At 41.3% G+C, this 11,437-nt stretch overlaps 1 long non-coding RNA gene across 1 annotated transcript; it reads right to left on the bottom strand.

Annotated features, from left to right (window-relative positions):
• Positions 1–2,823: 2,823 nt before the first annotated feature.
• LOC133270178 (uncharacterized) lies at positions 2,824–11,200 on the bottom strand. The gene is made up of 3 exons (XR_009743685.1): positions 10,222–11,200; positions 8,801–8,893; positions 2,824–3,509 (listed from the first exon to the last, which is right to left on the bottom strand). It is a non-coding gene; the product is annotated as an uncharacterized LOC133270178 (long non-coding RNA).
• Positions 11,201–11,437: the final 237 nt, after the last annotated feature.

Below are 11,437 nucleotides of genomic sequence, written 5' to 3'. Positions count from 1 at the left end.
AGCCCTCTAACCTGAGCTATGCATGAAAAAGACATCACCTGCATTCAGTGGAAATGTATGTGCTCTTTTCTGCCCAGGAACCTATGACCTTATTTTTTCATTGTCTTGTGCCATTTGCACAGGTTCTAAGAGGAGATAAAGCATTTAGGTGGAAAGGTTGCTATGCCTGCTGTTTTGGGGGGAAACAAATAACATGATGTTCAGAAATGTGTTTTCAGAGCAAAATCATGTGTGTTAAAACAACTGCCTTCTACGCATCTGCCTTGGAAGCATTCCTGGGCTATACAGGTCTAAACTTGTTGCTACCTGATGCATTTCTCAGTGGTTACCTATAGCAAAACACTCAAACTTTTGCAAAGGGGATGGCAAAGAGATAGAAAATTACAGTTGAAAGACTAAAGATGCAAAAAGCTAAGCTGCTTACAGGCCTGCATTACTAATTAATAAAGTCTGCAATTAATGATTAAAAACCTGGCAAGGCCAGAGCTGCAAATAGAATCCAGGCTTGCTATCTCCAACTTCCTTGCTGTGATGATTTGAAAATCCTTTGTCCGTAGGTAGTTGTGCATCTCTTTTACATCCTTAGTAACGCTGCTATAAAAACTGGCTACTGGAAGTAAAGCTAGCTACAGGGCTTGGGTTTCAGGCAGCTGGTTTGTTCCTTCTTACACATTTGTAACTCAGAAAATTTAATTAGAATCCATGGAACTAAACAAGGTGAGAGGAGAGTCCAGTCCACTGTCTTCATAATCCCGTATCTCATACAGCTATCCAGCCTTGTCCAGGAAAATAAAGGTAGCTATTCAGGAAGGCATTTCTATTGCACTTCAGTATACATTTAGTGTTGGCTAGTTTCCTGGTTGAAGCTATAGCATTTAAGCAGAGCTTCTTCAACTGTGAGCTGGAAAAAGAAGTAAAGTAAAACAGTAAGTATTTACACTCTCTGAGGAGTGACAGACTTTATGTCATGCAGCTATTCCTAAAATCTTTGGAAGGCATTCCTTCCTTTTGTACAGCATGTATTCACTACATGGAGTCAAAGGCACCTGGGATTATCACAGCCATACTGTAAAATATATATGTAAATCAACAGCCACTTCACTATTTTTCTTCTCCATACTGTTAGACAAAATAAAACTGCTACATTCTTCGTGATTAAAACATGTATTAGAACAACTAAATACAGTGAGATTCTGGTAGGAGAGGGTAGGATGCCAGATTCTTGTTCCACTGTATACATATTTTACCCTCCAGCTCCATCTGGTTTCTCTGCCTGTTCTATTTTGTTCAGGGAATAGGAAATTCTAGCTACTATTTGAAAGCAGAATCACTAAGGCAGTGTTTGTTTCAATAACAAACTGGATTCAGAAAACAATGGGGGAAAAGTGGAAATTTTCTCCCTGAGTAAAAGGGAGATCCAGAAAATGCTTTACCTTCTAAAGAACTGAATGGTGCACACAGAGATCTCTTAAGTGGTCTATTTAAAAGGTTCAACTTGGGTAAGATGTCCTACTATATGTCTCTACTGTTTCCCGATATGAATGCATACGCAGCTTTGGTTTTTAGAACCGTACTGCCCTACATGTCCAATTGAAGGATCAAAAATTCTACAGTTAGACTGGATGAATATTCCTACATCTATACTGCAGTTGATCCCTAAATGACTCATGAGTTTGATTCTCCATCCTGAGGTGCCATTAAGAGATCTGATTTTCAGAGGTGAAACTAGATCTCCCATGTGTGTGCATGGTGGTGGTGGTCATTGATCATTTTAAATAGATGTGACCCAAAGCACAGGCACCTCTAGAAAGAATGCAGTGAAAAGTCTTGTACATAGATAGCTTGATGCTCACAGTGCCTCAATACCACAGTTAAAGCTTCTGTAGTTCTTCATGTCAGAAGAATCACTGGGCCACAGCTCAGGACTGGGTACAACTTTCTTACTCCATAGCAGTGAAGCATGCTAGCACAGACTGACACTGACATGGAGAAAAAAAAATTATTTCCTCCTAGAATTCACTTTTTTTTTTTTTTTTTAGGCAGACAGAAAGGGGCCAAAATACTCCTTTGCAGGGGTCATAGACAGCTTTGCATAACATATCACTGAAAAGGTGACAATACAAAAGTACTACCCTAACAAACAAGTGAGTGATACTTCATGCCCTTAGAAACTTAGAGAGAGGAACAACTGCTGCAAGGGGCTTTCAGACAGACCCAGGAAAAAAAAAACAACCCACAAGAACAGTAGAAGCCACAATCCTCACTACTTGGAGAGAAGGTAGCTCACTGCCTATCACACACACAGTTTGACAGCAGCTTAGCAACTTCCATGATGACTCACAGAACCAACCCTCCTCACAACAGAATGGATCAGCACTATAAAATAAACGTGGTCCCTCCTGCAAACTCAGTAGCTCAGGTGGACGTTATTTATTTCTCCAAGCCTGAGGAGTTGTAGAAATGTAACAGCAAAATACTCCATGGGCAATCCATTACCACAGAAGAGTTGTTCTGAAGAAGGGCCAAGTGCAGTCAGCTCTTCCAACTCCTTCACAGAGTAGCCTCCCCCATTGAAAAAGGTAGATCCACTCAGAGGGGTGGAAGAAGTCCCTTCTTCTCATACCCAGCCACCAGCGCTAAGCAGTAGAATACTTTGGAGATAATGTAGAATTGGTGGCTCTGATCAGAGAAAAGCTTCGCAGTAGGATGACATTTATTCTAGGGAAGTCTCTGAGGTTAAGCTGTTTGGCAAACATGATGAAATAAAAGTGGAAATCGAGGGCAGGTCTCTTGATCATAACTTTGAGTCTTTGAGACTTTTACTTACCATCACTTTTATTAAAATTCAGTTCCCTTGTTTTAAGAAATAGTTTGACTAAGCAGTTTACCAGTGAAAACTGCAAATTCTTTGAAACTGAAACATCTTGTAGCAATGCATAAATGTGTCAGAAATTAATTTTGATACCTGAAGTATGTCTGATCTACAGTAAGAGTCTGCCCTTGGTCATTAACCCAAACACAATCAGCTGTTCAAGGAGTGAGTCATTAATTTGAAAAATGAGAATAGCAGCACAATACTTAGAACAGCATCTCCAGTATCTGTGTAATTAGCTCATCAACTCAAAAAGCAGTTTTACTTTTAAAAAAGAAAAAATGTGGTGTTGAATCCTTTTTTTCATACTGCAGAACAAACACCTACTGAAATCTGGTTTTGTGGGATGGTCACCATTTACCACTGATAAGGAGGTTTTATTGTGTAAAGTCCAATGTCTAATGTAACTTGTCTGAGAGTCAAAGAAACTATGTTTTCTCTATCTACGCGCTGTCTTTCACTGCTTTCATTCATTACTTGCTCCTATTGTGCAAACACAGATTTGCCACACTCTCAATATCTCAAATGCACAGTGTATTAGGAAGCAGTGAGGTGGGCAGCTGCTCCACTGGGATGTGAGCTTGTAGCTGGGAGTCCTGTTACGGCTTCTGTGAGCCATGACCTCAGCAACAAGGTGCTGAAATGCAGAACGGCATGTGTGGGTCAGGATCAGGGACAGAGACAGTGATGTGTGTCAGACAGACCAGAGGCAAAGCAGTCTGATATCAAGCCAGGCAGCCCAACCAGTGGGTCTGGGTTGAGGTGAAGACACACCTGCTTACACAGCTGTGACATGGCACAGCAGTAAAACCTCAACATAAGGTCAGCTCTCAAGGGAGGGAAAGGGCAGGTCCTCTTCTCTACAACAGCTCTTAGTGGTGAAGGAGCACAGACTCCTAAACTTAGCCAGCTAAACTCCTAGAAGGTGGATGTGCTCTGGGCCCTACATAATGATCTGAAGCAAGAAGGGAAAAGTTTCCTCACCTACTTACAAAACTTGCAAGAGGCTTACTGGCAATGAGCTATCACAAGCATTGACCTTAGACAGGCTTGGTGGACAGACTTCACCTCTTAAAAGTATACAACATTCCCACAGCACTGTTAACTCCCCACCTCTTCTTCCTTATTTAAATTTTTTCCATCTTTCAGCTTGAAAACTGTCTCGCTAAGACTTTCAAATTCCAAAGAGATACACTTTTCACTCTTCCCCAATCCTTCCTACCAGAAATTGCTACAAGAGAATCCCTACCAGACGACACATCCTGCCCTGTTTTGTTTTTTTTTTTGTGCTATGGAAGACAATAAAGCTGCACTGTTTGTACCCAAGATCTGTTGGAGGATCTGTGGCCAATGCCTAGCTACCTGCCTTGGTCACGTTTCTGGAATCTAATCAGCAAGGTAACAGGGACAGTAGTGGAATAAAGAAAACCTCTTCAGTCAATTATTACTACTCATCCCACCTTCCCCCCTGGCCTTGGTCTGCTGCCAGAATGTCTTCACCCCAATATCTCAGTTTTGTGTCATTAATCACATGCTCATTATTCATGTATACTCATTAGTCCTGCAACAGAAGTTAAACACTTCTGCTTGTCTGCCACAACTGTGAGGATATCACAGCAAAAGGGCTTTTCCTCAGTGATACCTGCTCAACGGTGAGGTATCTTCCAGTGAAGCAACATGCTTGGCATGTCAGCCTATTATCTGCAGGCAAACTGTTTCTGCTTTTATTTTGAAAGTATTCTCCTACCTGGGAACTGTTGACAGAAGAATTAATAGGAGGAAAAACTGATGCAAGTGATTAGAGGCTGGAGTTAGAATGGTGACAGGAAGGAGCAAAGAGCAACCAGAACATTCTACAGTACTGTTAAATTAATGGCTACGGGAAAAGCAGAGAAACAAAATTCCCACAGACAAATCCTGGCTTTTTACACATTGTAAACCAACTCACTAGGTGAATATTATTCTAGTATTCAGGGGAGTACTTTGCCGAAAGAAACAGATGTAGCCAGAACAAAACAAACCTAAAAAAACCACTGACTGATCGTGTTAGTGTAAATACTTCTGAGTTTGGATGATCAATCAGAAGCAACTTTATCTCTGCAAATTCTGCAAGTGAGCCATAGCCTCTAGGTAGTCAAAGACCTGGTAATCAAAGACAGTGCTAACAAGAAAAAACGCTTGAAGAAATCAGTATGACTTGCTCTTCTCAAGAGTACTGTCAGCCAATGTTTTTCCTTTGATGCTCATACCACAGTGAATGTTGCAGATGTGCAAGGGTTACTTTTGTCTCCACCCAAGCTTTTTGTGGCCTTAGACCTCATAGTTGTTAGCCTGAGTCTGTGCTAGCCAGCACAAGGCTGGTCCAAGAGTCACAGGCATCCTGGTATCTGGTACTGCTGAGCAGATGCAATCTGCATCTTCTGAAGCACATGCATTGCCCACAGCACCATCCAGCAGGAACTGAGGAGTGCACAGAACTTCTGAAAGTCTCCATCTTTTCTGCAAGCCAGAAAAAGTAACATAGCACCAGATTTTCAAATGTTCTTGCTGTCACTGACAGGCTTTCACTAAACAAAGCACTTACTGTAAGTTTGAAGTTAAACATGACTATATGAGAAACATGCAAATTGAGATCAATTTCAAATAAATCTTGAGGCCTGTTTATATACATGTGTACGTGCACTTATTTTTGCAAGTGGAGTGGTGGGCATTGCATAGAATGAAATTGCTTTTCAAATTTTTAATACCTCCTTTTAAAGATGAACATGAGTGACTCAAAGAACAAGCGAACAGTGAGGCTGGGACATTTAAAGCCCACCACATCCAGTGAAACTCAATGTGAAGTCACTCATATCTTCTCCTGTTAGCCCTCACTGCTGGCTGCACTGGTTGTATGTGTACTGCCAGCTGCAGTATGAAGCTGAATTATGCTAGGCCCGGTGACAGTGCTATCTCTCTATCCATGTTGCTGGTTTAACTCACCCTCAAAGTTTCAAAAGAGTACTTTTAAGAACTCATGCACAGGATACCCATCAATATTTGGAGTTCCACTGGTGACTATTCAGCTACACAGAGCATATGAATTAGGGGTTGTGTTCACGATAAAGCACTATTTGCCTTAAGCCTGCACCTGAGTTGAATGCCAATTTTGAGCTCACTGTAGATGTTCTCCACAGCCAATGGCCCAGACCTATGTCAATCTAGCAATCTCTAGTTGGCCATTATTGTAACTAAGCTATAAAATACAAAACAGCCTAAGTCAGCCTCTGGAGAGTGATGTCTTTAATCTTCCTTTCTTGCATACAAAATCCTATACAGAAAGCCAGAGCAACCTGACATGTTGAATATTGCCATTGTCTCGTCTTACTCTGAGAAAAAGCTGAATCTTCCTTGATGAATGCTTCCTTGCATAACATTAAGGAGTGTAGAAAGGAACAGTACCTCCCTCCAAGGCCCCTCTCCCATCTTCCTTAAGAAAACAAATGCCAGGTTCCTTTAGCATAGTGATTTTTGGCAATGACTTCTCTCCAAGAGATTTACTGCAGCAGCCTTACAAGAGATTTGCAGCAGGCAGTCCTCCATCTGTAGTCTTACATCCTCAGTGCAAGAGCCATAATTCTCCTGAAGTAAAATGACAGGGGATCATAATGGCTAATCATATATTATGATTATACTGGAAGGATTGTACTTGGCTTTGCATGTTTCCTTGGGGCAATGCAGAAGTTTCTTACAAAGCTGAAACAAATTACATTTTTGTGGTTGCTGCTGTGACACTAGTTAGACACCTCTCCCCTCCCACAAGCAATGGTACTGACCCAAGTATTTTAAAGAACGTTTTCTGAAAAGTGGAGTTTTTTGGGATTTGGATACTGGATATGGAATGTTTCAGATGCAAACTGCTAGCATGATTCTCTCACTTAGGCTAAAAACAATGTAAATGTGTGACAGTCATCTATTTTTACACTTCATGAATAGGTGTCCAATATTTGAATGAAGCCCAACAGGTATTAAATAGTGCAAAGCAATGTATTTAAATAGAGAAAAGATATCTATTTTACTTTCAATATGGCATGAATGGACTACCATAGGTACAAAGTATACGCTTAGAAAGCCATTTTGCCAAAACAACAAAATATTATTATTTCAATAAATCTTGAACATTTATGATAGCTACCTATGGACAGGCCCTCCACTGTACAACTATGTCGTCTCATCAGAAAGTTACATCTTTAAGAGTACAATGGACCAAAATTTTGATTCAGAATTGTGGAAAGAAGATTTCACTCTCCTGATCAATTCAAAAAGCTCTCTGCTGCTCTCTCTTACCTTGAAGTCTGCAGTTCTTAAATTGAAACAGACCTAACGTGACCCATATATGGGACTGCAGTACAAGGTAGAATCACAGCAGGTTTTCTGACTTTCCTAGTAAGTTTATTGAATTGACCTGTTCCTGTGTGGTCAGACACGCAGCAAGAAGAAAATCTTAGCTTTAACTTCTAAGAGCTCAGATTTACTGAGCAATATGCAGCTTTTCTTAGTCAGAGATGAGAAAGTCTGCAAGAATCCTGCCATTCTAATTGCAAAGCAGGATCACTGGGATGCTTTCGTCATGCCTGACTAAAATTCATAACTGACAGGATCTTTGATGTACAAGCTGGAGTTTGTACGATACAGAGTCAGTTCTCTGCTTTGTGACTGGTGTCCTGTGTGACTTGATACAAGCATCCATGCTGTAGTTCCCCAGCAGTAAAAAAGTGCAATAGCATGGCTGAACATCTCAGAAAGACAATAAGTTTCAGGTGGGTTCTGAGATATATATGGCCCCCAAGATAATGGGTCCACAGTGCTCTCAGTGGGTCAGTGTGCTTTACCCCTACATTGCTAATAGAAATGGGCTGACATACTAGTTGACATGTTTTCTGGAATGTCTTCTCGTGTTGTATTTTCATGAGTATTCTGCTGGTGCCAGCAGAATCAGTCCCAATCCTGCATTGATACACATACATGAAAGCTAACAGTTTGTTCATTGGACACATTTTGGAGGCAATATGTGTGATTCTGTATTTAAATAGATTTAAAACAAACAAACCAACCAACCAAACAACAACAAAACAATAAAACCAAACAGAAATATTGAGTCTAAGTACACAGGATAGGATTTTAAAAATGCAGAGTGGCTGCCAAGCATTCATAGGTGTGGGTTTATTGGTAGGTGGAAAAAGTCAGCAGAATGATAATGAGCTGAGTTTGTCTATTAGAAGAGGGAGGCAAACACACGGACTGTGAAAACGCCTTGCTGGTGCAATATTCAGTTTTTAGTCTGCATGATGCAACTCTTCCCTTTCATTAACATCAAAGCCAGGTTTGGACTGCCTCTTGATCGAAGAGTTAGTCCAGTACTGAGCCTCTTTGAAAACTCCGTCCCAAACCTTATACATAAGAGCATATCCAAATGGCATGCACTATCTACTGCTATTTTAAAGGTATTTCTCTCATAGATATGGAACAAAAGCTACAAACTGTTTTGTATGTTGGAAAATCCTTCAGTATTTAAATATGGGTGCATAAATATGGGTCAGGATCCTACACCTGGTGGGAAAAGGTAAACATTATCACACAATTTATGCTTTCTGGAATGTTTCCTTATATTTGTATTTATTTATTTATGCCCTCCCACACTTCCCAAGTGGAAGCAGCCTGTGTACAACCTACAATTTAGTCAACTCAAGCACTGAAGGCGTTCTTGTCATTTTAGGGCCTTCTTTATGCTTGTATCTCCCTTTCTTATGCTCACATAATACTTCAAAAACTCTAATGCATCGTTGTGATCTTTGCAATGAAATGAAAATATATATAAAGCTCATCCTTCTTGGCTGATGAGAGAAGGGCACACTAAAATCTGTCACAGAAAAAAAGCTAGATTCTTACCCAACACTAAATCTGGGCAGTCAGATTTGCACTTGAGCAGCTTGTGATGTACCCATGCCTTAGAGAAGATTACGATCAGCTTCAGAAAGGAATCTGTAAAGCATAATTCAAATAATGTACTTAGGTATATGCTTAATGTTCAACTTCTCCATTACTGAATTAAGATTCAGCATTTACCATTTCAATCCCTTTCAGTTTCTTCATGAAACACTAATATGAATAAATACAAAAGGAAGTACAATAATGAATAAGCAAGAACCTTTCAACTTTTCCCCTCCTTTGTGTGACTGGCCAAACAAAGCACAGTTAAACCAATAAACCCAGATATCTACCCCTGCTTTTATTACAGCAGCCCTGTCAAAAACTCAACTCATTTCCTCAGGCCAGAAGCAGAGATAAGGGTAATTACTCTCGTAATTATTTCTAACACTCAGATTCATCAAAATACTTCTTACAGCTGTCACATACTTACACCCAGTTACCTATGCTACAGCTGGTATGTCTTTACAAACTTTTCTATAAAGGCTCCCCCAGTGAAGGACTTGCATTTATTCCATTACATTTATTCCATTACTTCTGATAATCATACTGAATGTGCTTAGTCTACATGTGAAAAATAGAAGGCAGTATTTAATTGCCATGACAACACTCTGAGGTCCTAAATGAAACTATTAAAGTCCTAAATTAAAAATAAAATAAAAAAAAAATCTGGTCTATTCAACAGACTGACTAAACTACATCTATGGCACAGACATCACGCTTTCGTTATGCAAGCACGTGAAAAAGACAAACACTGAGTCGAAAGTCAATTTTATAAATGGCAAAACTGAGGAACAGAAAAATTGAAAGAAGTGACATGTGGAAAGTTACACAAGAATTGACTATGGATTTCTTGTTATCTATTCTTGTGTCAATCACAAAAGAAACATGCCTCCTAGAAAGTGTTCCTGCAAAACAGTACTTTGATGGTCACACCTTTGAATACAACGGAAATATTTGGATAGAACAAGGTGGAACAATGAGAAATAATGGCAATGTACATGTAAGCAGTAAAAGGTTATTTTGATGAGGTGTTAGAAAATAAGAAAATTGTGAGAAGTGATGTTACTTGCCCTTAAACTGAGAAGAGCTAAAAAAAAGAAAATGATTCACAGTTCACCCACATGCCAGTTTTTGTTCTATTTTGGAAGACTAACAAGACCGCTTCTCTAGTCACACGGCCTCTTTGCCTCATTTTACCTCTCAAAAGATCATTTTAAACTTAAGTCATTGTAATGTTATTTCTAATCATAGATATTCTACTATATTGACAGAATTAAACCTACAGAGTTAAGATTCAGCAAAACCAGTATTTTAACTTGGAGTATTGCCTAGTAAGTTCAGGCCACGTTCAAACACAACTGCTGGGCCAGTAAACTTACCTTAAGAGGAACTGCCAGTTTCCAAAGAGAACTTTCTCATTCTGAGAAAAGCTGTTGCAAAATCATTTGTTACAATGAATGGCTACAAGATGCAGCCATGCAGTGACCTAAGTGGTTCAGAAAGCTCTGAGGCATCTGTTGCTACCTGCATGGCTTAGGAACATGGTCCAGCCCACAGTTCTGAGACTGACTTGTACCAGTTAACTATGCAGCAAGCCTCATCCTGTTGTAGTTCATGAAACCAGGTTTTAGCAGTTACTGAGGCATACACCTCAAAAGAATGACACCTGCATTTTTGTCTCTAAAAGCTTGCTGAAACCAGATGCAAAAATATGGCAATCAGGGACATTCAATTCAAGGGACAGATTTAATTTCATTGTCCATTTCACCAGAATACCACTTCAGATGACTGGATACTCTGCACATTGCATCAATGGTAAGAGTTAAGACTAGAAAATAGGATAAACCACAATAAAGGCAGTATAATAGAATCATGGAATCAACTAGGTTGGAAAAGACCTTTAACACTATCAAATCCAACTAGGATTTGACCTTTAAGAACATCAAATCACAGGACTGCCAAGACCACCACTGAACTATGTCCCTAAGGGCCTCACCTATATGAATTTTGAACGTCTGAGGGACCGAGATTCCACCACCTCCCTGGGAAGTCTGCTCCAATGCCTGAACACCCATAAGACACAGGCCTGCTGGACCATGGCTTTCTCAAGCATCTCCCACCAGTAAGCAGAGGCACCTTTTGTACCTGCAAGTACAGGTACGTCAAAAGGGCCACACAAGCGGCGCTCTTCTCCCTCGCAGAAAGCATCACCCGCTTGGAAGCCCCCTGACGGGAGGACGGCTTCCCCACACAGCTGTCCCGCACACTGGGCGGTGCTCCTCCTGCGGGGGGTCCATAGGAACAACTAGGACGAGCGCCTGGGAGCTTCTGGCTCTGGAACGGCGGGAGCCAGGACCCCTCAGCTGGGCTGGGATGCGACGCGACGCCCCTGACGACCAGGCAAAAAGTGCTTCCGGCCCCCGGAAGCGCCCCAAGGCGCGCGGGCCGGGGCGGGGCGATGTGGCGGGGGCGGCAGCCCGCCCGCCCGCCCAGGCAGGTACCCCCCGCGCTGCAGTACCCTGGCCCCGCCCCCGCTCCCCCAGGCTCCGCCCCTTCCCCTCAGTCGCCGCCGCCGCCGCCGCCGCCGCCGCCGCG

The sequence above is a fragment of the Pezoporus flaviventris genome, unplaced genomic scaffold, assembly GCF_033815535.1.
Source record: "Pezoporus flaviventris isolate CSIRO_AGI_PZ_B2104156 unplaced genomic scaffold, CSIRO_AGI_Pfla_v1 ptg000018l, whole genome shotgun sequence".
NCBI classification, from domain to species: domain Eukaryota; kingdom Metazoa; phylum Chordata; class Aves; order Psittaciformes; family Psittacidae; genus Pezoporus; species Pezoporus flaviventris.
This window is presented reverse-complemented; position numbering and strand designations above follow the sequence as displayed.